This window comes from Oryctolagus cuniculus, chromosome 2, assembly GCF_964237555.1.
Source record: "Oryctolagus cuniculus chromosome 2, mOryCun1.1, whole genome shotgun sequence".
In the NCBI taxonomy this organism is placed as follows: Eukaryota; Metazoa; Chordata; class Mammalia; order Lagomorpha; family Leporidae; genus Oryctolagus; species Oryctolagus cuniculus.
This window is the reverse complement of record NC_091433.1, coordinates 77,499,646-77,513,892: the sequence shown is the minus strand read 5'-3', so window position 1 is coordinate 77,513,892 and position 14,247 is coordinate 77,499,646. Positions and strand designations below refer to the sequence as shown.

General features: G+C 40.6%; 1 protein-coding gene across 6 annotated transcripts in view; it reads right to left on the bottom strand.

The window, feature by feature from the left end:
- DLC1 (DLC1 Rho GTPase activating protein) overlaps positions 1-14,247 on the bottom strand; it is a 515,079-nt gene that overhangs the window by 197,148 nt on the left and 303,684 nt on the right. The gene's annotated exons all lie outside the window — the stretch shown is intronic.

The following is a 14,247-nucleotide window of genomic DNA, read 5'->3' as shown; positions in this document are numbered from 1 at the left end:
ACTTTCTGGTAGAAGGCAGTGGAAGTGGGGGAGAAGGAGGATTGGGAAGAGAACTGACATGCTGACATTTGGATGGACTTGAATTAACCTGGAGTAGGGATCATAGGTTCCACTGAGAGGAAGCTAAAATTTAGCCCTTCCGAAGCACTTTAGCATTCATATTAGTTTTTAGCGATATAGAACAGTGGTTTTGCTGTATTCTTTGGGCTGTTTATAGGATTATAAAATTGTAAACTAGGAGACAATTGCGAGTCATTCCTCCTCTTCCTTCTCTGAACATCTTAACTCCTATGACCTCTTCCTTTCTCCTGGGGCATCTGCTCCTTCTGCCATCTGGATTTCCATAGTCATCACTCCACATTGTCCACTAAACCTAAGGGCTCTCCATTGCCTAGAGATCAGAATTCCCATTGTATGGGTGCACAGTACCACTTGTTAGGCTCTTCTGAGATGTGAATGAAGTTTAACCCTGGGAGAGAAGGGCACGTAGGGCTGTAGAACTAGAACTCACTCCTAATAAGTATTTCCTTATTGAATGTGAATGGCAGAGCAGTGTGACATTCAGCTTCTCATTGCCTCGTCCTTGTTTGCTTTTTTTCTCTCTGCAAAGTCTGCATACAGAATTATCTTCATTACTTTACAAGGTTGATATATTTGTGAAATTGGATTAGGATTAAGTTAGCTTAATGCAAATTACACGCAACTCTATGACACACAGGGTATCTTTGATGACTCTGCCTGTTCAATAAATGTTTGGTATTTCTGTGGCTTTTCTTGCACCTTGACTATAAACTCTCTGAAGGTAGCATTATGAACAGTTTTATAAGCCCAGAGCACCATCTGGCAAAGATAAATATTTTTTGGTTATATTTATAGTAAAATATCACCATTCAGTATCAAGATAATTTGCTTTAATTTTTTGTATTTTGTCATGCAGTACAAATCTGGATGTACAGGGTGCTGGCGCCAAAGGTAGAGATTAGCCTAGTGAGCCGTGGTGCCGGCCCAGAAAGTTGAATTTTTAAACAATCATTCTAAAAAATTATGAGGTACACTTTAATGAACACTTCCTTTATTTTTAATCAAAGATGCCATTTTTCTTTCAAACCAATAATGATTGAATGTTCTTTGTGTGCAAGATATTTAAGATAAATCAATTGTGGATTTTATTATGCAATAGAGAAAATACATTCTAATAATGATAATATAGGACATAAAGGGATTAAAAAGCTTGTGGGAAGTTCAGATACAGTTTTGGAGAGTTTGGGAAAATGTGCTGATTTCCACATAGTAGAGATACTGGAAGTCTTCAAAGAGAAGATAGATAAGGGAATTTGGAGATGGCATGAAAGGAAGTTTTAGGAAAAAGCTACAGTACTGGCAAAGACATTGAGGGAGAATGCGCAGGATGTGAGGCCCATGGGCACTCCTGCTGTGGAGTCTCAGGGGCGGCTGGAAAGCAGTGTGCGGCACGGCTGAGTGGTGAGGGCCGGAGAGGGTAGATGTGCACCGTTAGCAGGGTAAGGGTTCAGAAATAAGGGATAGAGACAAAGAAAGGGAAGGAAAGCACACCAAAACATCAGTGCAGTGGAGCTTCCTTAATTAAGGCTTACGAGGGATTCAGGGAGATGAAGATTGGCCAGTAAACTTTTTTTTCCCTTAATTGTATTACATATGATATCAGGAAGTACTATGAAACTCATATGAAGGTACTTCAAAAGTGGAATGAAAAAAGGTAAGTTTATTTTGGTGCAAAAAATTTGAAATCCACATAAGGTTTTTTCGCAGTACACAATTTTCATGGACATTTTGAAGATCCCTTGTAAATAACTATTTCTGTGTGCTCCATGATATGAACTTCCATTATTTGAGACAAATATAATAAAATTCTAGAGTTTGAAGATAAAGATCAGTGCCATGTCCATTTAAATAAAAACCACAACACTGTGTGTACTTAGGGTATTTTTAAAGCACAATTTCATAAAAACTTATATTTGTATTTATTATTGTGTATATTACTAGATAGACACTTAAAGAAAAGTAAATAAGAAAATTCTAGGGAATCACAAAAATATGATAAGATAGTCCCTTGATCTTCCGCCTCTTAAAAAGAAAACAAAACCTGACACCTCTAAGGGTTAAATAATTTTACTAAAGAAAACAAAAACGAGGTAAGCTGAAGTCATGGGAAATGGAAGAGAAAGAGCAAGAGACTGAAAACCCACCACAGATGGAGCAAAGACTTTCCAGATGTGGAATTCTTCCTGGGGACCCGTGCTGCTAGCTTGGCTCACTTGACTTCTACCCGGAAAAAAAAATGCAACCAGGCTTCCTTGAGAACTTCCGTCTGTAATTGAAAAAAGCTACTTTGGTGCGATTTTCTGTTTTGCTGCATTCAGGAAAATGTCTTGATATCTGTGCTTCGCAGTTGTTTTTTAAAAGCTGGCTTCCCCAGTGTAAGTGGGAGCGCTTGTGGACTGTCTGAAGTTATCTGGGTGCTGGAATAGCTCCATTTGGAAAGACCTTTGAAAGCGTCCATCCCACAGTCCTTCTGTCCACATGACCGTGGGGCCGGGGCACGCCCTGCATGTGAGCAGGAGGGGTCATGGCTCTGTTTATGCTCTGTTGTCAGGGACCATCTGGGAGGACGGCTGCAGATTAGCTGCAGAATGATGAGCAGCATCTCAGGGTCAGGGTCACAAGTTAGACCAAGACGGTTTTTTTTTTTTTTAAAGGTTTTAGAATCTAGGGCTTAAAAATATTACACAAGAATGAAAGTTTTCTTGGTCTAGGAAGCCAGGTTCTCTTGCACTAAGTTGTGGAATAAGAAAAGCCTACGTGGCCTTTCAGGTCCCCTGGCTCATCTGTGTTTTGGATGGATGGAAGCTACTGTCCTCATCACTTCAGCTGGAATGTGGCCACCAGAGGCCTCAGACATAGTAACTGGAAAAAAAAATCACGGGATGCCCCTACCTTCCATATGTATATGTAAGTTTTTACTCAAATTATTAAGTCATAGAATATAACAAGTCTAACAGAACTCTGATTTTTTCTCTGATTCTTTATTTTAAAAATATGCCAGTTGTGTCACTCTCTGATTTTAATGCATATTCTTTATAAGCAAATATATTTATATTGTACAGTTTTTGTTTATATTTCTCCCTTCTCTTGGTTTTACAATGTTTGCTTTTATTATTTAATATCTTGCTAGTGGTATTTAAGTGGAACGAGGGAATGTGAACATAATTTATTGAGAGTACCAAAGTGCTGAAGGCAGACGCTCTTGAGTCAAATAAATTACAGTGAAAAATTAGAAACTGAATGGCATGTTCAGGATAATGTTAAGTGACTTAAAAAGCGAGATACACTTTGTTAAGTAGAAGCTCCGTGAATTCCACAACTGTAAGATGTGAAGGGACAGATTTGGATGAGTGCAGGCAGTAACATAATTATTTGTAATATATTTGATAGCAGTGTCACTGTGAAAAACTGTGAACACACAGTTTATGAAGGGCCTTCAAACAGCTCATGGAAAACGCATATTATGAAAAACTGTGGATGGATGATTTCAAAATTATTTTGCACCCAAATAAACTTATCTTTTAATTTCATTTTTCCAGGACCTTTTTGGAATATCCTTGTGTACTTAGTTCTTGCTAGGTCTCGTGGTGCAAAACAAAATCAAGAAACCTATGACATGATTCTTTGCTGAGGCTGACTAAGAAATATTTTGGGAAATGTGGCATTTTTACAAGAAATAGAGTATGATGTAAAACATAAAATTAAGAAATACAGGGAGGTTTTGGCATAGTGGTTAAGATGCTGTTTGGGATGCTTTCATCTCATATAACAGTGCTCAGGTTCGAGTTCCGGTTCCACTCTGAACTCTAGCTTCTTGCTAATGCACATCCTGGGAGGCTGTAGGTGATGGCACAAGTAGATGGGTTCCTACCATCCATGTCAGAAACCCTGATTGAGGTTCCAGCTCCGACTATCATGAGCATTTTGGCAGTGTATCGGTAGATGGGAGATCTCTATCTATGTCTCTCTCGCTGTCTCCCTGCTTTTCAAATAAATAAAATAAAATAAGATAAAACTAAAGTCATCAGTGTATCGTTGATAACCTCTTTTAAAAAACTAAGGAACAGACCACTTTTGATACTAGTTGTGTACTCAATAGGAATTTGGAGAAGGTTGTTTAATCATCTGATACAGAATACTCATTCACATTAGTTCCAACGAGTAAAGGGCCTAAAGCGGGGGCTGGAATTGTGGCACAGCAGATTAAGTTGCCGCCTGCAATGCCAGCATCCCACTTTGGAGTGCCAGTTTCTCTGGGCTCCTGGCTTTGGCCTGGAACAGGTCTGGCCATTGCAGCCATTTGGGGAGTGAACCTGTGGATGGAAGATCAGCCTCCTTCTATCTCACCCTCTCTCACTATACACTCTGCATTTACATTCAAATAAATAAAATGCACCTTAAAAAAAAAGGTGCCTAAGACATAAGGATGCAGAGGTATTCCGCAGGCATTGGGTGGGACCTCCAAAAGCTGGCACACATACCCAGGGACTGGTCTAGTGAGGAATCAGTTACTTTCTCCAGCTTGTATTGTCTGTAACTTCTCTGTTTTGTTGGTCCTGTTGCTGGATTATCCTGCTTCTCTTTGCAGAATGGTTTCTGTTACTTCACTTCACAGTCTATGTGACTTTTTAGCTAAAGCACCTGTTGTGGATTACCCAAGTCTCCCTGGCTCCTAATTTCAATGAGAGAAATAAAAAGAAATCTAAGTGGAGGAAGAGAGAGAGACAGTGATGGAGAGATGAGATAGGGATACAGAAAATTGATAGTCAGATAGACAGACAGACAGAGGTTGGCCACTTGTTAGCTAAAGCATTCTCTGGCCTTTGGTCCTGCGCCCCCACTCCTAACCCCATATACCCTATTCCAGTTTACTACAGTCATGGGTTAGGTACAGGGTCACAGGGCACACAGGCTGACCCTTTTAGGGGATGAAGACGAGATGAGCAATGCCACCTGTCTGTGTCAAAGAAGGGAGTTCACTGCAGGGCAGAACAGCTATGGGAGGCTTTATGTAAAAGAGGCACTCAGGCTAAGCCTTGCAGGAAAGGTGTGATAGGAGAGAATAATAACAACAGAAGACATTTTTTTGAGGCAGGAAACTTCAGGAGCAAAAGTATAAGGACAGGGATAGTTGGTTTTTAAAAATTATATGAGTTGTTGTGGTTTTACTAATTTTCATTATAGTTAAAATTTTATTCATTTTTATTTATTTGAAAGGCAGAGAGAGATTTCCTGTTTGCTGTTCACTTTGCAGATGCCCACAACAGCTGGGGCTGTTTCACGCCAAACCCAGGAACCTGGAATTCAGTCTGAGTCTAGCATGTGGGTAGCAGAAACCCAAGTATCTGAGCCGTCACCTGCTGCCTCCCAGGGTGCACATAAGCAGGAGCCGGAATTGGAAGCAGAGCCTGGGCTTTTGAACCCATACAACCCTGTAAGATGCCTTAACTGTTGCACCAAACTCCCACTCCTCATCCTACATTTATTAACATTCATGGAGGCAGGCAAATGGTGATGAAGGGCCTGGAGAGGTAGAGGAAACACCAGTTACGGGACAAAGGGAGACTTCTGTACCTTGCAGATAAGTGAGTATTAGAAACATGCAGAGAAAGTACATCTCAGCACTGCAGAGTAGGTACCCCGGGAATCAGAGCAATCGATAACATATTTAGTAGTAGTATGTCTATTTTGAAAACGTGAAGAAGTTCCAAAGGAGAGAAATTAAGTAATTGAAATCATGACTAAGAAAAGAGTTTCTTTTCCTTAACGAAGATAGATGGGCCCAGGGTTGTGGCAGGCAAAGCAAGTAAAGCTACTGCCTGAGAGGCCGCATCCCATATTGGCACCAGTTTGTATCCTGCTCCCCCCTCTTCCATTCCAGCTCCCTGCTGATGATGCAGGGTAAGCAGTGGAAGATGGCCCAAGTACTTGGGACCCTGCCACCCACATGGGAGACCTGGAGGAAACTCCTAACTCCTGGCTTCTGCCTGGCCCAGCCCTGGCTGTTGCAGTCATTTGGGGAGTGAACCAGAAGATGGAAGACTCTCTCTCTGTCTCTCTCTTCCTCTCTCTGTGTAACTCTTTCAAACAAATAAATAAATCTTAAAAAAACAAAAACAAAACAAAAAATAGAAGACAGGTAAAAGTTAATGTAGTGTGTAATATAGTTTATGATCTTTTTTTTTCAAAAGCTTTTACATTTAAGGTATTAAATAAACCTCTTTAACCATGGTATATATCCACACAGTGAAATACTATTCAGCACTAAAAAGAAATGAGCTATCAAACTAAAAAAGACATGAAGGAAACGTAAATGCAAACCTGAATCCTTAAGTCAAAGACATCAATGTGCGAAGGCTCCCTACTGCACCACAGGGCTTCCCACATCATGGTTCCATGTCCTGACTCTCCCCCTGGGCTCTGCCTTCTCATGCCCCTCTCCCCCCAGAGCACCAGCCACCACTGATCTTTTTATTGTTTCCATGGTTTTGCCATTCATTGAACATCAAATGGGCCCAACTGTCCTTTTCTGTTCAATTTTGCTATGACAATCAAGTTTCCCTTAAAAATAAAGGTTATTTGTTCATTAAACTTTGCCTGTTTTAGGTGCACAGCACCATGCTAAGTGACCTCTTCAAAAGAGACTCTTGGGAGGTAAGACTGAGAAAAAACACTCAAATGACAGTGACAGTCTGTAGTTAAGTGCAAAAGTAACCAGTTCAGACCATATAAGCTGTGACTGTATCATTGTGAGGAGTAGGAGGCTGATAGGAGCAGAGGTTACCACAGAAGTGTTCCTGGTGAAAACGGAACACAACGAGTACTTGGGGAGTGGGGAAAGTAATTTCTGGAAGAGAAACAGGAGGAATGAAGGTCAAGTTTTGCAGGAGTAAATTCGGGAGGGAAGTGAGATTGTTACCATGGCTACGAGGAAGGTGTGTGCTGGAGGAGGAAGGGAAAGAAAGGGTAAGGCCAGATTATGGAAAACTGATTTATCAGCTCGGGGAGTTGTGGCAGGTAACCATCATTTAGCTTAGTGGTTAGAGCACATATGATGGTCTTCATTGTTGGTGTTGAGTTCTGCCTTGGCCACAATGTGACGCTGGCTATCAGGAAACTCTTTGGAGTCTCAGGTCCCTCATCTCCAACATGGTGGGTAACAATAGCCCTTACCTCGTGGGGTTGCAAAGGATGAAATGAGGTCCATCTATAAAGTGCGTAGGAAAGTGCAGGCACAGAATAAATGCTTGTTGCCATCATCTAGATATTCAATCACTCATTCCACAAACATTAGCTGGCATTACAGAGACACAGGGGGAAATGTATGCCTCTCAGGAAATCCCAACACAGTGGGGAAAGCATTTGTATAAATGTATCAAAGATGATCATAGACTCCGACAGGGAGATTGAAGAAGTGATAACTGTGCTCTCATTTACTGGCTTCCTTAAATTCATAGGAAATAACTGATTTAGCATTGATACTAAGAAGTTTAGGGGCCAGCGCTGTGGCTTAGTGTGTAAAGCTGCTGCCTGTAGTGCCAGCATCCCATATGGGCACTGGTTCAAGTCCGGCTGACTCACTTCCAGTCCAGTCTCTGCTATGGCCTGGGAAAGCAGTAGAAGATTGCGCAAGTCCTTGGGCACCTACTCCCATGTGGGAGACCTGGAAGAGGCTCCTGGCTCCTGGCTTCGGATTGGCGCAGCTCTGGCTGTTGCGGCCATTTGGGGAGTGAACCAGCGGATGGAAGATTTCTTTCTCCCTCTCTCTGCCCGTGCTCTGCCTCTAACTCTGATTTTCAAGTAAAATTAATAAATCTTAAAAAAAGAGAAAAGTTGAAAGGGGCTGGTGTTTGGTCTATTGATTAAGCTGTTGGTTAATATGCTTATGTTTCATATCAGAGAACCTGAGTCTTATATCAGACTCTGTCTCCAAGCTTCAACTTCCTTGCAGCATTGAGTCATGGTCCGTCCCGTGGCAAACCTAGATTGAAATCACAGCTTTTGGCTTTGGTTTTGTCCTGCTCCCCCACCTTTCCACCGTGGACATTTGGGAAGTAAACCAGTGCCTATTTGTCTCTTTCTTCTATCTCTCAAGTAATTAATTAATTAATTAACTAAAAAAAGAAGTTTAAGGGCCAGCATTGTGGTGCAGCGGGTTAAGCTGCCACTTGTAATGATGCCATGTCATATCAGAGCACCAGTTCAAGTCCTGGCTCTTCTTCTTCCAATACATCTCCCTGCTAATGTGCCTGGAAAAGCAGCAAATGGTGGCCCAAGCACTTGGGGCCCTGCCACCCACACAGGAGACCTGGATGGAGTTCCTGGCTCCTAACTTCGGCCTGGCTCAGCCCCAGTTGTTGTGGCCATTTGGGAAATCAATCAGTGGATGGAAGATTCTCTCTCTCTCTTGCTATGACTTTCTAATTAAAAAAAAAGAAAGAAAGAAATTTAGAACATTAACAGTTTGGAGTCACTGGAATGTGTATTTTGGGGAAATTCAATGTTTTGGAGAATTTTAAAAACAAAGGAACAATATCCTATTGTGGTGGGCAAACAGAAGATCTATGGCAGCCATTTTTCCTTAAGCAGCACTTGGAGAACCTGCTGGGGTCTTTTCTACCTGATTACAACAGTCAGGACAAAATAATGCGTTAAATCCATGATCCATTCTGAAACAGCCAGACTAGCCTTCTGCACAGTCGGCAAGCAACATCATGGGCACTAACCTTTTCCTGAGCATCCACTAACCAGTTGTGGTTGTTAATAACTGCCTAGAATTTACCATTTAGACAAACCATATCTCAAAATTATATCTTAATTATGCAACAGAAGTGTCTGGATGCAGAGAGATATGCTCTTGAATTGTTGGTTATAGAAAAACAAATCAAAGTCTTTCAAATCAATGGCTGGTTGATAAGAGAAAAAAAGTAGAATCATGCCAGCAGAATTGTAGTTTATTTCATGTAACTTTATAAAGCAAATGTACCTCTTCAAAGAAACCAGAACCAATGTACCATTATCTTGTTGGTACATATCTATATATTCACATTAGTAATTAATGCAATTGAATTGTGAATCATTCACTACAAATTCTGGAAAGGTAAATAAATGACTGGATATGATTTTGAACTAAGTGGAAACTCTTTTCCTACTTATTAAATAGAACTGATGCAAAAGGACCCTTGTGTAAATTATCTTTCTTCAGGGAAGGTGAAAATGGCAACTTAATTCTCTCCTGATGAAGGTCAATGGCACTTGAAACACTGAAAAGCAAAACGTCTCCTGGGTCCACACTGGTAGGTCAGAGCCTCCTCTTCACACTGAAGAGAGTCATTCTTTGCAAGGAAGAATGGGAGGAGCAACATGTGCACAAGACTTTTTGGAAAACGAAATTTCAAGTTGGTCAAATATTGTGAAATGTCCTGGTCAGTGTTAGAGCACAGATCACTGGAATGCCCGCATGAGGGACTTAGTAGGGCAGCTAAACAGATCGATTCAAAGTCATCTCATGGGCAACCTGCTCTGTGCACCGCAGCAAATGAGGTGTGGTATGACAAAGATGAAATGGGGGCTTTAGGCTTTCAAGGAGCTCAAGGCTGGCTATGGCACATAATTCATGAACACAAGTACAACACAGGGAGCACTAATCACCCAAAGAAAGAGACCAATGAAGTGCTACCTGCTGTTGCAGAAACCCTGGAAGACCATGTCAAGGGCAGGAGGCAAGATCTGGATTGGGACTTGCTAAAAGAGAAAGTATCATCTACCTGCATTCCTTGAAATGTATTTGAGAGGAAAAGGAATGTATTTTATTGGTTAGGGTGACAAAGTGAAGTTATTTCACCTACCTAGCAATAACAAAAACACTGGTAGAACACTAAGCAACACTGAGAAAATTATCTGTGTTTAAAAGCATCCTATGAATTCAAGATTTCGGACATTTAAGAATAGCTTACTTGTGTTTTGCATGAATTCCTTGATACCTGAAAGCGAATGTGTTCCCTCCAGCAGCCCAGTCAACCGCAGCCCACTTTTCATGGATTAGTTTACATTAGGGGTTGTGTGTGGGCATATCCTAAATTCCTTTCTTAGAAAAAAAGCCAGTGAGCACAGACCATAATACTTTAACAAAAATGAAGCAAATGAATATTTATAAGCCAATAGTATAAAAATAATAAAATTTGTTTTCTGAGAGTGAAAGAAATAAAGAATTTGGAATATTTGACCAAAACCCAGCCTGGCCAGATAAAGACAATTTCCAATCCCGCCAAATACTATAAAACAGCTAGCAGAGGGTCTCTGCAGCTAGAACAGAATGATAAGAGTCTACTTGGGGCCTTGGGCTTATCATGAGTATAAAGCACTTGCTGATTTTCAGAAGATCCCATTTACTGATTGATTTAGCAAATGTCAAGTAACTGCAATAATGCTGGGCATTGGGCATACAGAGTTGAATGAAACAGAATTCTGTCTTTCAAGGTTTGACAGCCACCTGGGTGAGACAGCAATAAAAGTCATTTGATCCACAGTAAAATGGAGACATAAAATAGGGCAGAGTTGTTCAAAGAACTGTGAAATACAGTAGTCTTGTTTCTTGTTTTTCATGGAATCTCTTTGGATCTCTAGACATTAGAGTGTGGTTAGATGGCATGAATCGAGTGGAATAGATGGCATGAATAACTCTCTGAATCCAAGCACTGGTGACTGGACTGCAAAAGAAATGAGTATCTTTTCATTTTTAGATTTTTTTTGGGGGGGAGGAGAGTGTCATCTATATTTCCCTTCTCAGTGATCAAAAGCAGCCAAGAAAATTAATACCAAAAGGCACTAAGTCTGGGCTTTGTTATTTAGTATGTTTATAAGGAGCTTGGAATGAAATTATGAAAACTCTGAGCTTTCCCCTCTCCCCTCACACATTTGTCACAAAGAAGGGTTTGATTTCTATTTTCCGCCTTGCTAGCCACAACACAACATTTGGAGAGACTGTGACTCTGTTACAAGCTTCTGAAAGCTATCTTTCACAAGTGTTTCAGGCTATAATTATTCATTATCTTGATTTTTAACATTTTCTGGCCAAACCAATAACCTCGAGGCAGGAGTACAAACATTCTAAGAAAAACGACCAAGGAATGCAACCAAAGTCAGATTCTCAGTCTTGTTTTTCAATGGTATCCTTTACCCATTTTTTTTAAAATGGAATAGATCTCCAAATAGCACCATTAATTAATTACCTGGCTGAAATATTTGACAGTTGTGAGCACATAGTAGGATACATGGAGGGAGTAGGGGGTGAAGTTAAATAAAATGCTTTAGAGCCATATTAATCTTAAATCATTGAGATTGAGGCCAAAGCATCTTTGTAATTATAATTTATTGATTCATATAAATTTATGGAATACCTACTATGTGCTAGTAACTGTTTTTGATGTAGGGCACATAGGACAATATTTGTAACTCGGAAAACTCGTGGTCTAGAGTGGATGACACATAGCTTAACAAGATAATAAGTCTGTCACAGAAAACACATAGTCTTTCAGGAACAAAGATAATCAAGAAGTAACTAACTTGGAATGAGAAATAATTTATTCAGGAGATGATATTACAATTGCATTTAAGAAAATAAGATTTTCAAGACAGATAAGCAACAGGGAATGCTGTTTTAAGCTAATGATAGTGATCTATTTTCCATGGGCTGCCCGGTACCCTGACCAAATTTTTGAGTTGCTTTGTGCATTAATTTCAGAATGACAGATTTCATATTATTCAATATTACTACTTTGGAAATATACTCATAAAATCATTCTTTAGTGCCTACAATGCAGTGATCATCTTGTAAGTTATATACTCCTCTTCAACAAAGAACACATATTTTTCCTAATAGGAATAAATGAAACCATTTTCACATAGGATGAAAAAAAACCTAGTTATTATTATTGCTGAATGAGTTATCTTTTTCTCTGCCTCTATTTTTAATATCATGTGACTTTTTTCATCAGGCAGTTGCATGCTGCAGATCTAGACTGAAGTAGAAACACAACAGTGTTAGAAGGGGTTCTGTGATCAGATGTAGTGGTTGTGTCTGGCACAGTCAATTGACCAACCAGCCAACAAAGCAAAAGAATAAACAGACAGTAAAATACTGGTAGGTACTTGAGCGAGGCTCCTGTGGGTGGAGAAATGGCCCATAGGGTACATTAAGGGGAATGTAATAACAGGACTATTTTCATAAGAAAACCACGTCCAAAGGAGAGAATGGCTGTCAGAACCTGGAAAGATGTGGAAAGTCCTGCTTAAGAGACACCAGCACCGTCACCGCCTACTCTCAGTCTCCTGCCTCAGCTCCCCATTGGCTGAACGGGAAAGACAGAAAGGAGGGCAGTCATTTGACACAGTCCATACCAGTCAGCCTCAGGGAACTGTCAGGGAGATACTGGGTGTATCTGAAGGGCAAGATGAACATGCCCAGGACAATAAATCATACTACATCCAGACTACAATGGCAAGGTATGTGAAGCAGGGAAATCTGACCTTATCCTGGAGACAATAAGGAGACAGAAAATGTTGGGGCAGGAATTGACATGATCAGGTCGAGCTTTTCATAGATAACTCTGGTGCCACTGTAGAGAGTAGACTGATGTCATGATAGGCTAAAGCAGGGAAAACAAGTTCTGGACATTGCTGTGAAAGTCCAGTGAAGGGTGGAGCCCTGAATGAGAGCAAGGACTGGAGGAACGGATGAGGGATGAGGAGCAGGCAATGCTGACCGGGCTCGCGCAGGAGGGGAGGGAAGGAGGCAGCAGCAGGACAACACAGACACCTAGCTGGGATGCTGGGTGGATGGAATTATCTGAGAGACTAGGGATAGAGGGTGATAATCAAGTCTTAGGGAATTGGGATGCAGAATCTACATTTCTCAGGGAAGATTCACAAGAAAGAATTTCACCCCATCAAAGTAAATAATTTCTGATGAGAAGTTAACAGATGCCTGACTTTGTCTATTCTCGTATCACCTTTGTCTGAATGACTTACTCAGAAAATGCGTGAGGAAAGTGGGATCTTTCTTCCACATGGACATCCATTTAGCCACCTCTTGGTGCCCTGAGGAAGTGTTTAAAGATTCTTGGTGTACACATGGACAGCAGGGACACAGCTAGCACCCATTTGGTCTGTATACAGAGTGATTACAAGCAATTAATTACCATAAAAGCTACTATTTTTAGGACTTTGTGCCAAGCATTGTTGCCTTTAACAACAACATAGAAGATTCTCTATTTATACTCTAGAAATGAGGGAAATGAGGAAGTTGAGTAATTTGCTCAAGGACAAACAGATAGGAAGCAGCTGTTCTGGAGAAAATAGAGAAATACAGAGCCTGGTGGCACATGGGAGTTACATGGAAATACTATGTATTGGTTACATATCCATATTGATAATATGTGATTAGGTCCAATTTTAAGAAAGGAAAATTCGTTGGACACTATTTCAGATGTTGAGAATGAACATTTTGACACAGTATCCTGAAAGAAATATTTTAATTGGGTTCTCTTCTTGGGGAACTTTTTGAATAAGCAAAGGTAAGAAATTCCCATGAGGAGTGAAGAGGGTATTGACTCATACGGATATTCTCTGATCAAATTTGAGTTCTTTCAGAGCAGAGACCCTCCCTCATTCACAGTTGCTTCTTGGGTAGAACCTGATGGCTTGATCATGTGGCTGTTCAATACAACAAGTATTTACAGAATGAATGAATCCACAGGAGGTTCTTTCAAAATACTTTCTCCTTTGTCCTCACAAGGAAGGGGGACAAGCAGCAGAGCACAGAAGATGGTCACTTAACCCACACCCAGGGACATCTACACTACTGCAATTCAACAGTGAGTAATGGAGTGTACCCAACATGATTTTGTTTAGAGCTTCACAAAGCCTGGTAGAGCTGATTCCAGTTGGCTTGGATGAGAGGTCACACAGATTAAAAATAGACTTTCCTAATCAGGAACAATAGGCTACATTCATTTAGTAAGACAGAAAAAAAAAATGACAGGCCCTAGGGGTGGGTATGATGCTTAATCCTATTTAAGAGTTCAATTAACCCCAGAAGATTGAATGGGTCCTCTGCTTGCATAGCCATTCCTCTGTAGTGGAAGCTTACAAATAGAGATTCATAAA